The 16,879-nt window shown below is 39.2% G+C and overlaps 2 long non-coding RNA genes across 3 annotated transcripts; both read right to left on the bottom strand.

Moving 5' to 3' along the window:
• Positions 1–1,556: 1,556 nt before the first annotated feature.
• On the bottom strand, positions 1,557–4,307 carry LOC307259044. The gene is made up of 6 exons (XR_013845147.1): positions 4,167–4,307; positions 3,770–3,818; positions 2,941–3,078; positions 2,656–2,789; positions 2,521–2,555; positions 1,557–1,853 (listed from the first exon to the last, which is right to left on the bottom strand). It is a non-coding gene; the product is annotated as an uncharacterized lncRNA (long non-coding RNA).
• A 5,856-nt stretch (positions 4,308–10,163) lies between these two features.
• Positions 10,164–13,093, bottom strand: LOC307258291. Of its 2 annotated transcripts, XR_013845121.1 has the most exons (6): positions 12,978–13,093; positions 12,704–12,778; positions 12,235–12,313; positions 11,218–11,349; positions 10,904–11,034; positions 10,164–10,478 (listed from the first exon to the last, which is right to left on the bottom strand). It is a non-coding gene; the product is annotated as an uncharacterized lncRNA (long non-coding RNA). The 2 variants fall into 2 exon arrangements; XR_013845122.1 differs by lacking the exon at positions 12,978–13,093 and having other exon boundaries at positions 12,704–12,890.
• Positions 13,094–16,879: the final 3,786 nt, after the last annotated feature.

Below are 16,879 nucleotides of genomic sequence, written 5' to 3'. Positions count from 1 at the left end.
ACAGCCAGCTTCCGCTTGTAGCACCCCATTGGCCATCCACTGAATTGGCGCCTTATTTAAGCTGCTCTAGCCTGCCTACTGGTGATGCTTCCTCTGCAAGCTCTTGCAACTGCTTACACGAACGACATGGCTGTCAGGTCACATGCTCTACTTACCCTGCTGTTGTCGTGTCCATCCAGCCCATTTACGACCAAGATCCATGGCAGATGGACAAAACTATGGATTGTCTCGGCTACAGCTATCCGAAGCAGAGGAAGCCATCCGTAACGAGCGGCGTTCCACTCGTCGGAGCTCCTAAGAAACACTTGCAAACTTACTGAAAATACTCGGGTCCATGAGTGGGCCTACACACATGAAACAAAATGAATGCCTGACCTCACTTTCCTGTCAGTAAAGTTCTCACACATTTCGCTTTTATTTCGACTCATCAATTTTACTTCTGGTCAAAAACTGAAAAATACCGAAAAACTAGCAGGTTTTCAGTTTTCCTAGGCCTACTTTATTCATTTGTTCGAGCTGAAAAAAGGAAAACAACAAACGCCAAGTCTTTTAATTGTTGGTGCATGCAAATAAAATAATGAATAATAATATTGACTCCTTTCTACATTTTTCGTCTAGATGATTGAATGGAATACACGGTTGATAGACGGACCGTTTGCGCTCATATAGCCTACCTCTTGGGATGTAATTCATATATTAAAATAGCCGCATTTTCAATGGAAAGCACTCACAAACTTTGTCCGCCACTGCTTTTACCCCGTCAACCACTGCCCAAGCGCCATCAACCACTGATTTGACCGTTTACATCGCCGTAATGAAACAGAAAATATTGCACAATGTCCATAACAGAGCCAGGACAGAATAGAAAGTGAAAAGGGAAAATTGCAAAAGTCTGCGGAAATATGCAATACTTCTAACAGAAACAATCTTATTTAAGACTTTTTTTAATCAATAGTTAAAATATGAAAATTACTCAAATGAGTGAAATGTTGAATAAAACAGAATAATTGAGAATAAAACAGCAAATGCGCACTTCACCAGGCAAACAATAGATCCCGCATTCAACTGGAGCGTCTCTTAGTGCACCGAAAGTGGCTCTCAAGATGAAAATGTTAAACTGTTAGTAGACAGAAACAAAGCGCGTGCAAATCTACAGCATTTGATTTCCTTAATCCCCTCCCACCTAACACACTGTACATGTAAAGCAGAGTGTAGATAAGGGTGTAGTCCTGTTATCAAACATGGCACACTGCAGCGATGGTGTCCTGACTATCTCATATTCCTTAATGCATCTGTGAAGCATGTAGGATCTGGACAGTGGAGTTCCAACACCTGTTGCATTTTTATTTTGACCACGTTGAGCCCCAAACAGTTTAAAGAAGTTTAGAGAAATGTGTCTTTGAGAGGAAGAGGAAGCAGTTAAGTCTGTAAAGTAACTAGTTTTCTACAGCTGAACAAAAAGTACAAACATTTCTTTCTGAAATTAGAGTAAAATGTAAGTAACACCAATAGTGAAGTAATGACAAGTAATACCAAGTACCCCAACATGTCTGCTCTAATGTAATTAACAAGTAGGTTGAATCTCCACAGTTACTTGTCACTCTTATTGTGGAATACTGGATGGCTTCCCCCAAATACAAATGTTTTAAATGTCATGTATTTCACTGCAATCAGAGAACACATAGTTTTATACTGTATTAGCTATTAACAATGCTCATCACCAAGGCCAGCTTTTTGTATTCAAACCATTTTTATTATCAGATTAACTTTGCGATAAGTCAGGTGAGTAACATATTTTACGGCCCTCAGGCAGTCCATGAGTTCCACTCCGCTCGGGGATCATCCTCACGGCCCTGTAAAAGACAGCAGGTATTGTTTAATCAGGATTTAGGTTTTTGCTATGATTACTTTTCTGTTACTGAGGGACAAAGTTTTAGAACACAATTTTGTGATGGAGCTTTTTTCAGTGTCTGACTGTGAATGTGTTTCTTTGTCCCATCCAGTATGTACTCCCTCTCTCCCTCTCTCTCTCTCTCTCTCTCTCTCTCTCTCTCTCTCTCTCTCTCTCTCTCTCTCTCTCTCTCTCTCAACAACTCAATCTAAACTACACTTACTGAGTTTACGTCCTGTTAAATGTTTGATGAGAGAATTGACAGCAGTTCATCACAGTTGCAAACTTGTTAGCTACCAGCAAAAGGTTGAATTAACATCTTGGCACAATGTCATATGATTTTGTTTTTCAAGGGAGTGTAGTCAACTGCATATTGGTATTACAGTTACACAAACACCTGCTGTATTGTGTGGAAAGCCCCACACAAGCGGTGGCATAAGAGCCATTACAATGTGTCAACAAGCGTTCTCTACAATTGCTGACTCTACACCTTTGAACTGCAGATGAATATAAAAAAGGATTCTAGACTCTGTGTGTGTGTGTGTGTGTGTGTGTGTGTGTGTGTGTGTGTGTGTGTGTGTGTGTGTGTGTGTGTGTGTGTGTGTGTGTGTGTGTGTGTGTGTGTGTACCTGAGACTAGGGCGTTGGTGTCTCGCCTACTTTGCCTGGGAGAGAGAGCAGTGTTAGGATCTCGGACAGAACTTTGTTTTGTTTCTTAAATGCAATGCAAAGACATATCATTTTATTATAGAAACCTGCGCGTACTGTTTATTTTTTGTTTGACACTGACAAATCAAGGTTGCCGCCAACTTTGACACCAGAGAGTTTGTTAGCACTGACAACACCTCCACTTGAAGCAGTGATCTGAGTTCTGTGAACACGGCGTCCATCAACCGTGTCTAAAAATAAAAACATGTATTCAGAAATTCATAGAGCAAACATTGCCGTACAACTGGTTTTATTATTGGAAGGAGAACTGAAACACAGCTATTCATTTGACAACTTGTTTGTGTCATGCTTTTCATTCTACACTATGATGGATGAGCTTACCAGTGGTATCCTTTCCTGCATCACTTCCAAAAGTGTTGTCAACGTTCATTTTGAGGTCTCCATGTACCGTACTATCTTTTACATCGTTAGCGTTAACAACACTGCCGTCATCTGCTGCCACTGTTGGTCCAGGATTCACTGTAAATAATGGTGATAAGCATCATTAATTGTGTGGCATGTTCCTTTAGAAATGTATGTTACAATCTGTAAGAACCGGCCATTCTGACTTCATTCAGGCCAACTGAATCACTCACTCAGTACAGACAGGAGCTGTGTACAGGCATTTAACTGATGAATAACTAAGTGCAATTGCTCAAGTGCTGTTCTTTAGTACTATTTTGATTGACTTGAATATTTAGATGTTTATGTGAGAACAGCTGCAACATCATTTCATAATCAGATAGTGGTCTATGATATGGTTGCATCAGCCATTCTGCTGCCTAATGAGTACTTTTAATGTTGATAGGGTTATTTAACCTTTAAGTTATTATGGTCATTAAAAGTTTTGAACTTTTTACAGTATGCATGGCCTCAATGCCTCATTGACCTGAATTGTTTTTCAGGGGAGAAAAAAGCATAGTAGAGAGATAGGGGCGGGCAGTTTTTACCAAGAGTAGCCTACACAAGTTAATATAACACGTTCAGATGAATGGAAATGACCCAAATTAACGTTGTGTGTTCAGATGCCATGTGTGAGTAAAGGCATGGAACTTAATGACCATCAGATTTAACAACAGCAAACTAAACTTACATATCAATATTGATTAATTTCTTATTTTTTTTTACTTTGGATGATTAATCAAATGGTCAGATCGGATGCCACACTTACAAACTCTGTCCACCACTGCTTTCCCCAATGATTTAACCTTGTCCATCGCCTGAAATGACAAAGATAATTTGCACAATGTCCAACAGATCCACAGGAGGTTTCATGTGGATGTGTTGCTTCCCTCTTGAATAAAATAAAAATAATAGCCCAAATAAAATCATCTAAAATCATTCCAGAATAGAAAGTGAAAGTGAAAAAATGCAAACTTTTTTCTATCAATAGTTTGAATATGAAAATGACTCGATTAGTAAAAAAGAGAATAGCGTAGAATAAAAGGGAAGAATAGGCTACAGAATTAAATAACAAATGCGTACTTAACCCGGGCAAACTAGTAAGGTTACAGACCCGGCATTCAACTGGAGTGTCTCTAACTGCTATAAAAGCACACGTAACCTACCTTTAGTTGTTGTGAATTGTTTCACCTTAGTGGAACAAAAACTGCACCAGAGTGGATCTCAAGAGGAAAATGTCCAACTGTTAGTAGACAGAAACAAAGTGCGTGCTGCTTACTGCGTCTATTCGCTCTGCAGAGTTTCCGCCAAAATGCCAGTAGATATCATCTATCTACAGCATTTAATTTCCTTAATCCCTCCCACCACACTGTACACATACAGCAGTGTAGATAAGGGTGTAGTCCTGTTATGAAACCTGACAACCTGTAGAAATTATTAGGGATTAAGAATAGAATGTCTGGAGCCCCAAGTGAAGGAGTTCAAGTACCTCGGGTTCCTGTTTGCGAGTGAGGGAACAATGGAGCGTGAGATTGGCCGGAGAATCGGAGCAGAATCGGAGCAGCAGGGGCGGTTTTGCACTCACTTTACCGCACTGTTGTGACGAAAAGAGAGCTGAGTCGTAAGGCAAAGCTTTCGATCTACCGGTCGATCTTTGTTCCTACCCTCACCTATGGTCATGAAGGCTGGGTAATGACCGAAAGAACGAGATCGCGGGTACAAGCGGCCAAAATGGGCTTTCTCAGGAGGGTGGCTGGCGTCTCCCTTAGAGATAGGGTGAGAAGCTCAGTCATTCGTGAGGAACTCGGGGTAGAGCCGCTACTCCTTTGCATTGAAAGGAGCCAGTTGAGGTGGTTCGGGCATCTGGTAAGGATGCCCCCAGGGCGCCTCCCTAGGGAGGTGTTCCAGGAGCGTCCAGCTGGAAGGAGGCCTCGGGGAAGACCCAGGACTAGGTGGAGAGATTATGTCTCCACGCTGGCCTTTGAACGCCTCGGGATCCCCCAGTCAGAGCTGGTTGATGTGGCCCGGGAAAGAGAAGTTTGGGGCTCCCTGCTCAAGCTGCTGCCCCCGCGACCCGATTTCGGATAAGCGGTTGAAGATGATGATGATGTCTGGAGCACAATTATCCCCTTACATTTAATTTTATCATTATTATGTCAAATATATGACACTTGTTATCTTCTCACAACGTCCAAAACAGTGTGTCCACAGAGAGGGTTTCAATCTTTCATATGCAATAAAACCTATTAAAAATGCACTTTAATGATTAAAAAGTGTTTTATTCATCATAAGCAACACTAAATAATCCCTCATATAGATAAAAACTGTTTTTCTTCAACACATTCATGTTTTATATGGTTTCAAAGTGGTGCGACACTTTTTGTCACCAAAATCTGCCAAAATAAGGGGCAGCTGTCACTATGAAGGACCTCTTGTCACATTCTACCTCTGCAGAGTACATTAAAGTGTTGTAGTTTTAGAATATTTTACATTCCAAATCTTGAAAGTCATGCGTCACAACCATGATATATCAACACCGACTTACAATTTCTGAAGAAGTTATTTGAAATGTTTCGATAATGTTATATTCCTGAAGTAGTTCATACTAGCACCAATCATCAACAGAAAAAACAAATGGCTAACTAGATTAATTCTATTTGTTTTGTTTAAGAAATGTTAAATATGTCAACACCGTCAGATGTCAACTCCGTCAGATTTTCTGTCTGACGGTGGTGACAGGCCAATGACGGAGTTGACATTCGATGTGAACGCATCATATTTGGGTGGTTTTCAAGTTATTATAATTATATTAAATACAGAAATAGGGTTTAGTTTTTCAATACTGTATTTATGGAAACTCTCACAATCTTCTTTTGTCATTGATGATTCTTAAAAAAGTACAGAATGATATACAAAATGTGGCAATTTGGTCTTTTAGAGCAAGTCTGATTGAAAGACTGTAATGTGAATCTTGAATTAAGGCTCAACCAATAATATGCTGTTATAAAATTACTGTTATTGATTATTCTACGTATTTGATGGTTATCTGGGTTTTTGTCACCACCGTCCGATATGTCAAATTCATAAGATATACTTGTCAACTCCGTCAGATATACTTGTCAACTCCGTCAGATATGTGTCAACTCCGTCAGATTATATGATAACAATACATAATGATATTTCATGGTTGTTGAGGAATGGTTGGTCATATGTGAAAATCTAACCAGTCACCAACATGAGAATGTGTTTTGAAATTTGAAACACATCTTGATTGCTGTTCATTTTAAAGTAAACATTCTATTACACAGCTTAACTGAAGAAAATAGAGGAAAATCGATATAAAATATCTATAGTCGTATACATTTAGAAAATATTTTCTGTGGCCTCTGTCAGTCTTGGTGAATACTTGTGATCACAATTCTTCTCATGGGATTCAGCATAAATTGAGGGAAAATTAATTTGTGTTTTTGGTGTCTGACGGTGTTGACACAAAATAAGGAATGGCAAGCTAAAAAGCCCACTTTGATAAAAAGGATAAAAGCTGGGAGGTTGTATCAAAGCTTAGCTCAGTAGCTAAGTATATGTTGGAAACATACATGTAATTTAATTTGCCTAAACATAGGGTTTGTATTTTTTCAACATTGCACCCTGTTTTGTCCCACTTCTCAAGAATCACTGATATGTTGACTTCTAGTCATGTTTTAATCTGTATACTATGAATTAAGAATGAAAACAACTACTTTGAGGGCCTTGGACATTTAGCAACTCATGATATGTATTTGCATATTTTTCTGTTGTGTGAAGCTTATTTTGCACTGTGGAGACAGCAAGAGACCCTTATTTACTGTGAACTGTGATGACCAGTGTCCTCTCGCAGTAAAGAAAACATACTGTACATTGTGTGCAGGGGGACATGTGAGGGGTTGGACAAGGTTTTGCTTTTAACTTTCAACTAGGTTTTTCTCTATCTGTTCCTGTGGGTTTATCAGGTTGCTCCCTATATTTGTGTAAGACCACGAGAGGTTTCAGATTTCCTGTACATACACTGTAGGCCAACAGGCCATCTCGGAGAGAGTGACCCCAAATTCCAGCGACTCAACCCCCAACCCTTATCACATGTTGAGCCAAGCCAACTGTAGTCACCTACACGTCCAAACATAGGCCTCCATGTCCCAAATTAGTTTAATTTACTGCATGCAATGTTTATTGTGTGTGTTTGTTTTACTTAGAATAGAATATACCGAAAAACAGAAAACAGTTTTATCTTCTTTCGAAAAACAAGATGGTGACGGATAGGGACACTGCTGATACATATGAAATCCTTATAAATTAATTATGCATTTAATATATATAGCTATAAGGTGTCCATAGCATGTCTTGACATATTGTACTATTGGCTATAACAATGTTTCTAACCCATCACTTGTTCCTCAGGAAGGAATAAGCTAAAACATTGGCCTTTGATTCAGTTACTGTATATACAAATAAAGAACATTTTGCAATAAATCACACAATAAAAAAAAGTGAATTGTGTTTGGAGCACCTCTGCAACTACAAAGAACAAATAAACACAGCCACATGCTAGTAAGATCTGATTAGTTGTTTATTGAAGAAGAACATTGCAACAATTTAAAACTCCCTTTGTCCTGCTACAGCTGCAAACCGACGTGCACTCCACAGATGTTTGGAGCACCTACTGTATGCCTGGCAGTTTACATATGTACACAATGTATGTGTGACAAAAATGTAAATGAAGGAAGTGAAATGACACTTAAGATCCAACAATCTCTCACAGTATCCATGACTAACCCCTTTTCATCATTTACGCCATTTACCCATTTTGGGACTGGAGTGCTTTGTGTGTGTGTGTGTGTGTGTGTGTGTGTGTGTGTGTGTGTGTGTGTGTGTGTGTGTGCGTACGTGCAAAGGCCATGGGCTTCAGTGTAATTCAATAAAACATAACTCAGTGCAATAATGTGACATAGAAAACGTGTCAATCCAATTTACAATGTCCAAACCCAGCCAACTACACAGCCTTCCATTCTTTTTGCAAGTTTCTTACTTAGAGATTCCTAGCTGACTAATAATTCTATAATCAGTGCTGTATGTTTCTGTCAGATTATTCTGAACTCCTTCACCTGTAACTACATCAACCAGGATGTACCTTGGCGTCAGTTTTCATCCATCTAGACAAATAACAAAATTAGCAAAATTATTTAATATATTTTTAATGATTAATTATTTGTATACTATTATATTGATAAAGTTATTCCCCCCGGGAATCAATACATTATTTCTGATTCGGATTCTAAAATCAATAAATAACTAAATACATCTTCATCTCATCAGTTGATATTGTGGAATATCTCTCCCTGTAGCAGCCCCACAACCTTTAGCATTAATGCATGTGGGGAGATATAACTATTTCAATCAGTGTATTTCTTGTTACAATGGTGGTTAAAATGGGAGCTTAATCAATTACATGATAAGTGGTATGGATTTCAGCTTCAGTCTTGATACTCTACAGTCTGAATGAAGAAAACAAAAGAATCCAACCCTTATCTTTCCCAATCAGGAGCATTTTTGACATGATTGGACAATTGTAAATAAGCAAGAGAAACATGCCTGCTAATAGCCGGCTATTAAAACAAATACTGTTGAGCTGGCCTGTTGCCATGTGTAACAGAAACCCCCTTTTTCACGGCCAGCCTGGCCAGGTTGCATTCACTGTCTGGCTGTGAGGGGGGGTTTCATGTTTCCAAAGCTTGGCAGTGCAGTGGCATGTGAAAAATGTCCTTTATGTTGTGAGAATACAAGAGAAAAGGAGATGAAAATAGGGCATGCTAATATATTCTGACCATCTTATTCCACCTATGTACCAGGCCTTGGTCTGCAAAAAAATTACAGTGTGTGTGACATTACGCTTCACTTATGGGTAGAACTGGGCGCCCTTAGCTCAGTTGGTAGGGCGTCCCCCCCGGGCCGGGCCCAGCAGCAGACCCGGGTTCGATTCCCGCCTGTGGTCGTTCTCTGCATGGCACTCCCCTCTCTGCCCCAGTTCACCTCTGTCTCTCTGCACTATCAAAAAATAAAAATATCTTAAAAAAAGAAAAAGAAAAAAAGAATGGCAGATAACTGTATCATTTATTACAGCTTAATATCATTTGAAAGGTTTATTTTCTTGTCAAGGAAAATGACACAGGCTTCAGCTCTGTATGTTTGTTCTGTATCTGACTTTCCAGATATGTGTTGGATTAGTAGCAGCTTTGCTCATAAGTAATGAAACGCAGCATGAACTTCTCCAAATATGTTTTAATTGATGTTGCTCAGCAGTCTTCAACCAGATCTATCTGGTTCCGCAACTGGGATAATTGTTTGCTCAAGCACATGTCAGCGAAGCCAAGGATTGAACAACTCAATCTAAACAACACTTATTGAGTGTGACCTCTTGTTAAATTTTTGATAAGCAAATTGACAGCACTTCATCACAGCTGCAAACTCCTCAACTCAGAATCACAATCAGCTTTATTGGCCAGGTTTGCGTAAACAAACAACTACCTGCTAAATGTTGAATTTACATCTTGGCACTATGGTATATGACTTTGTTTCTCAAGGGAGTGTAGTCAACTGCATATAGGCATAACAGTAACACCAACACCTGCTGTATTGTGTGGAAAGCCCCAAATAAAATTATCTAAAATCATTCCAGAATAGAAAGTGTAAGTGAAAGGGGAAACATGCAAAAGTCTGGGGATAGATGCAAGTCTGCCAGCAGAAACAAACGTATGTAAGACTTTTTTTAATCAATAGATCAAATATGAAAACGACTTGAATGAGTGAAATGTAGAAAAAAAGCGGCACACTGTAACTATTGTGATATAGATGAGACTTTCAGTTGCTTATGTACTGAGCTGCTCAAGCAGAAAAGTGAAACAATAAAATGTGTTACTGTCAAATAAAAGTTGTCAGATAACGCAACCCTTTTCAGTACTATGTTATAACCTTCACGAGAGAAATTGCCAAGAGTCCTTTTCCCGTGTTCAAAACAAAACGTCTACAATTGTGACCTCTAGTGGCTTGGTAGATTATGTGCAGCAGCCTGCTCCATGAGACAACACTAGCCTTTCCCATTGTTAGTAATAACCAGAGAGAAATGCCAACAATTTAGTATTTTATTTTGGAAAATAATTGGTTACAAAATAGAGTATAAAGACAAAATTAAGTATTGTGCTTCATTTTCAATGAATATATGGCATATATTGTACATTGCATACACTTTTTCTTATAGCAGATTAACTTTGTCATATGTTTGGGACATGTATATATGTGGATAGAAAAATACAGTAAGTGAGAGCAAGCTGCTTAACCTTTACTGAGTGCTTGATCGGCCAGGTGAGTAACATATTGTACTGAGTAGGAGTGATCCGCCCTCAGGAAGTCCATGTGTTCAGGCCAGCGATCATCTTCACAGCAAGGCCCTGTGAAAGACACCAAGTTGTGTTCAATCAGGAATTTGTTTTTTCCATGATTTGGGTCTATTGATTTTTGGGAACAATTTAACTTTTTTTTTGTTACTGTGGGACAACCTTCTCCAAAGTTGTTTTAATTGAAGCCTACTCAGTAGCCTTGAACCAGATCTAGCTGGTTATTTGTGTGTGAGTATTGTTTGTTCAAGGGCACGTCAGAAGGAGAGGCCAAGGATCAGACAACTAAAGTTATGAACTGTTAAAAGATATGTTCAACAGTCTGGAAAATAAGATGAATGTGTTAAATGTTTACTAGGAAAATTGACATCACTACTGTACACTGGAGAGAGAGCAGTGTTGGGATTCTCAGAAAGGGCTTTGTTTTGTTGTTAAGATGCCCAGACACATAATTGTATAATGTAGAACCGTGCACATACTTGTTATTTTTGGTTAGCAGCAGACACTGTTATGTCAATGCCATCCTGTGCATCGATACCAATTATTTTGCCAGCACAGAGTGCACTGCCACGTGTTGCAGACAACCCTTGAGGAACCGGTCCAGGCTCACCTGAAAAAGTAAACAAAAATAATACAAAAATGTATTCAGAAATGCTTAGAGCAAAATAATGGAAAACTTTTTTTGATAGTTACATTATATTAAAAGAAAATATATGCAATCCAATCAGAACATCTTAGCCAGGTACTGTTACATCCATTCATCATTAAACTTTCAAGAAATATGACAGCTTACCAGACTTATCAGATCCTGGATCCACCTTACCAGCGGTAATGTTCAGTTTGAGGTTTTTTCCCTTGACATCCTTTATTTCTGTGGTGAAAGCAGCACTGCTATCATCCACTACCACTGGTGCTCCAGGTTGCACTGTAAATAATGTAATGATAAAAGTAACTTAGTGCATTTACTCAGTTGATGTTTGTAAGTAGAATGTTGATGGACTTTTAACATCTACTGTTTATGTGAGAAAAGCTGCACATATTGTAATGCTCAGATAGTAGTCTATGATATGGTTGCGTCACGATGACAGGGGCCATTCTGCTGCCTAATGACTACTTTTGATTTTGATAGGTTAAGTAGGCCTACATTTTGTGAATACTTTTATATTCTTAATATTTAACCTTCATTATTTTGATCATAGATGTGTTGAACTTCTGTTTGATATGTATGGCCTTTGTGCCTCATTGACCTGAGGTCATTAGAAACGATTTTGACTAACAAATATGTGTTTGGCTACTATAAGTATTATGTAAATAATATGGAGATTCTTATCACCACAGACTCCAACGTTTTCAAAGTTGAATGAGGACATTTGTTTTTAAACCATTTCAAATGTTGAAAAAGTGCAAGAAACACTTGCAAAGTTACTGAAAATACTCGGGCCCATGAGTAGGCCTACACACATGAAACAAAATGAATGCCTGACCTCACTTTCCTGTCAGTAAAGTTCTCACTCATTTCGCTTTTATTTCGACTCATCAATTTTACTTCTGGTCAAAAACTGAAAAATACCGAAAAACGAGCAGGTTTTAGTTTTCTTAGGCCTACTTTATTTGTTTGAGCTGAAAATAGGAAAACAACAAACGCCAAGTCTATTAATTGTTGGTGCATGCAAATAAAATAATGAAATAATAATATTGACTCCTACATTTTTCGTCTGGATGATTGAATGGAATACACGGTTGATAGACGGACCGTTTGCGCTCATATAGCCTACCTCTTGGGATGTAATTCATATATTAAAGCACTCACAAACTTTGTCCGCCACTGCTTTTACCCCGTCAACCACTGCCCGAGCGCCATCAACCACGGATTTGACCGTTTCCATCGCCTGTAATGACACAGAAAATATTGCACAATGTCCTTAACAGAGCCAGGACAGGCTTCATGTGGATGTGTTGCTTCCCTCTTGAATGAAATATACGAAATAGCCCAAATTAAAGCATCTAAAATCATTCCAGAATAGAAAGTGAAAGTGAAAAGGGAAAATTTCAGAAGTCTGCGGAAATATGCAATACTTCCACCAGAAACCAACGTATTTAAGACCTTTTTTTAAATCAATAGGTTGAATATGAAAATGATTCAAATTAGTGAAATGTTTAATAAAGAGAATAATTGAGAATAAAACTGCAAATGCGCACTTCACCAGGCAAACAATAGATCCCGCATTCAACTGTAGCGTCTCTTTGTGGTAGGCCTATTAGTAGCTCAAGTTACTTACCTTTATTTGTTGTGAAGTATCACCGTAGCGGAACAAAAACTGCACCGAAGTGGATCTCAGGAAGACAATGTTAAACTGTTAGTAGACAGAAACAAAGTGCACGCTGCTTACTGCGTCTATTCGCTCTGAGGAGTTCCCGCAAAATTGAGAGGCGATATAATGTACAGCATTTCCTTAATCCCACACTGTAAACATACAGCAGAAGGTAATAAAGGGTGTAGTCCTGTTATAAAACGTGGCACACGCGACTATGTCCTGACTAATGTAGGCCTACCTTAATTCATCTGTGAAGCATATAGGATCCGGACATTGGAAGTCACCTGTTGCATCTTTATTTTGACCACGTTGAGCCCCAAACAGTTTAAAGAAGTTTAGAGAAATGTGTCTTTGAGAGGAAGAGGAAGCAGTTAAGTCTGTAAAGTAACTAGTTTTCTACAGCTGAACAAAAAGTACAAACATTTCTTTCTGAAATTAGAGTAAAAAGTAAGTAACACCAATAGTGAAGTAATGACAAGTAATACCAAGTACCCAACATGTCTGCTGTAATGTAATCCCCGAATAAATCTCCACAGTTACTTGTCACTCCACTTATTGTGGAATACTGGATGGCTTCCCCCAATACAACTGTTTTATATTTCATGTATTTTCCGGCATTCAGAGAAAACATAGTTTTATACTGTATTAGCTATTAACAATGCTCATCACCAAGGCCAGCTTTTTGTATTTAAACCATTTTTATTATCAGATTAATTTTGCAAATAGTCAGGTGACTAACATATTGCAATAAACCTTGCCTCTGGGTTAGAGGAGATAGCACCTTAACAATTGTGTAAGGAAACAAAACATGGAAGGCCACTGCATAATCACAATCAATTACCTTTATTTAACAACATTAGTTAGGAGACAACGGGACGGGAACACAGGCGAATGAATCTTTCGGTTAGACCCTCTTTTAGTGACACTTCTTCTTGGGGATTAAGGGCATTAATTAGCCACCCACACAACCCCCAGCAAAAGGGCACGGCACGTAAATGCTGCTCTGCAGCCACACCAAACCCCTTAGGGCACTGCACATCAAACTTGCACTGCAACCCACTACACAGCAACCCGTGGGGTCAGAGCCCCCCTGTGATGAATATAAAAAAGGATTCTAGACTGTGTGTGTGTGTGTGTGTGTGTGTGTGTGTGTGTGTGTGTGTGTGTGTACACGCTGTACCTGAGACTAGGGCGTTGGTGTCTCACCTACTTTGCCTGGGAGAGAGAGCAGTGTTAGGATCTCGGACAGAACTCTGTTTTGATGTTAATTGCAAAGACAGATCATTTTATTATAGAAACCACGCACATACTGTTTTTTTTTTGTTCAGAGACACTGACATATCAATGTCGCCTGCAAGAGTGACACCAGACATTGTGGAAGCATTGATAACACTGCCACCTGTAGCAGTGTATTGAGCTTTGCAAACCCGTCCATCAGGCTTTTTTGTGTCATGCTTTTCATTCTAAAGGGATTACTCAGTCAGAACTATGACGGATGAGTTTACCAGTTGTACTATTTCCTGCATCACTCTAATCAGTGATGTCAACGTTCATTTTGAGGGCATTTGCCTCGATGTCTTTTACTTGGCGTGTTCCTTTAGAAATGTCTGTTACAAACTGTAAGAACCTGCCATTCTGACTTCATTCAGGCCAACTGAATCACTCACTAAATACAGACAGGAGCTGTGTACAGGCATTTAACTGATTAATAACTAAGTGCAATTGCTCAAGTGCTGTTCTTTAGTACTATTTTGATTGACTTGAATATTTAGATGTTTATGTGAGAACAGCTGCAACATCATTTCATAATCAGATAGTAGTCTATGATATGGTTGTATCAGCCATTCTGCTGCCTAATGAGTACTTTTAATATACTATAAATATTTTAAATCTTTCTCCATGGCATTTTTTCCTTCATACTTAAGGCTAAAGAACACGATATATAATTTTTCTAACATGGTCTTTGTCTGAAGATGCTCCACCTTACCATGCTTTTTCTGTTCCTTTTTCCAATTGTTAACTCCTACAGTTCTCCAGTTTGTTTTATTCTCATACCTTTCCTCTTTCAAGAAAAGGTGGCAACTAAAACAAAACATAGAATCATTTTCCACAGAATATTCTAGCCAGGGATGATCTTGATACCACTCCCTGTGGAATGAACAGCCATCTGTCTTTGGGTAATGTACAGCTGGTTGACAAGGTCCAATAGAGCAACATAACTCAACAAATCTCCCAGAGTGGTGGTCTATGCTGTGCTTTTGAACATGAGCTGGATCAGTGGTAAATTGTAATGACGACAGAAAAGCAGTATTCATGTTATTTGATGCTGTGTCCATTAAATCATGTCTCTCCCTGTCATCATTTTCATCCTCGCTTGGCTTAACTTCTTCATCATTTCCTTCGTCATCATCTCTCTCCCTGGTATCATCTTCATCATTTCCCTCTCTAATATCTTCAGATTCATAATCCTCTATCTGCCTTGCATCTCCTGGCTCTCTGATATCTCTGTCTTCACTGTCTGTGCTGTCATCATCATCTTCATCATTTCTCTCCCTAGCGTCACCTGCATCCTCTCTGTCCTTAAAGCTGGGGTATATGATTTCTGATTGGTCAACGTTAACATGAGCTGTACACTTTGACCAATCAGAGCGAGGCTCCCATTCTCTGTTCTTATTGGCTGTTGGGACTGTCCATTCACTTTGGCACGACTTTGTTGGTGTAGAGCGTGTCAGGGAGGGACCATAGGGGAGGGACCAAAGAGAACAAGTGGAGCGGTTGAGGTATTTGAATTTGAATCTCTATCCCAACTGCCATTTTCTCCCCAAATCACCCACCCCAGCTTTAACATCATCATCTTCATCATGCCTCTCTGTTATATCTTTATCTTCATTATCATCTATCTGCCTTGCATCTTCTGCCTCTCTAATATCTCTGTCTTCATTGTCGGTGCTTTCCTTATCTAAGGTGGAGCAAATAACAATATTTGTATTATAATAATTTAATATAATTGAACTATATGTACTGTATATTATAATTGTATAACAAAATAGTATGTCAGCCTGCACTACCACTAGCCCTCTTGCCTTGATTGGAATTGACCCCCCTCAGTGTCATGCCTGTTTTTTTAATCCAGATTAATTGTGACTTTATTTAACCATAGGGAGAGCATCACATCACAACACAATTTTAGGAAAAGTCAAAGAGTGGGGGGCTTAATATTTTCAAAAAGTATAGCTATGGGCACATTAAAAACCGCCACGGGCGGTTCTAGTGTTGAATTGAGTCCATACAAGAACGGAATGCACTAGCTAGCAATGAGATGACTTGGCATACCTTTATCCTTATCTCCTCCCTGGCTGTTGCAGCTCTGGATCCATCCTTTCAAAGAAGAGCTACCTCTTGCAGCATTTTTCAACTCCTTTGCTGTGTCTGAAATCGCGCACTCACGTAAGTGCACTTACATTGAGTGCACTTTATTATCCCTACAGTACACTTACTTATAGACGCAGTGCTCTCATTTCTACGGTGCACTGTCCAAACTGCCGTTGCGCACCTACCGGAAATGACTTTGCATTTTGAAGGTTCTTCTTTGGTGGTATTTTTTTTTAAACGGTCGGATACAGTCTAAAACAATGTAGTTGTACGGAAAAACGAAACAAATGTGTAATTTAACTTTTATAGAGCGCGTCCGTCTCCACAGTTGCTTCAAGCTCCTCTATTTTGATTTTAATGTCCCGTCCTCTCCGCTACGTAGGCAAGATGGCGGCCGTTGAGTGTGGAAAGTGTCCATCGCTCCACACTCAAGTTTTAGACCGTTTTGAGTGCACGACAGAGGAACTTACAGTGCACTGCATTTTGGCACACTCTCCGGTTTTGCGCAAAGTGCACTCAAAAAAGTAAGTGTAAGTACAGAAGTGCGCGATTTCAGACACAGCAAATGTCTTTCAGCTTTTTTTCTCTCCTTGGCATTCTTTAATAATAGGGGTAGCCCAATGCTAACCCCACTCTTAAATTAGCTTTAGTTAGCTAGCTCCTTAGCTAGGAATCTAGGCAATGTGATACAGCTATCCTATAAAAGCACTTGCAGTGTACATTAGTATTTAGTGATGAATCATTGGTGTAGATCAGTGGTTCTCAACC

The sequence above is a fragment of the Ammodytes marinus genome (genome assembly GCF_949987685.1).
Source record: "Ammodytes marinus genome assembly, chromosome: 12".
Classification (NCBI taxonomy): Eukaryota; Metazoa; Chordata; class Actinopteri; order Uranoscopiformes; family Ammodytidae; genus Ammodytes; species Ammodytes marinus.
The sequence above is the reverse complement of the archived record's forward strand: the minus strand, read 5'-3'. Positions and strand labels throughout refer to the sequence as shown.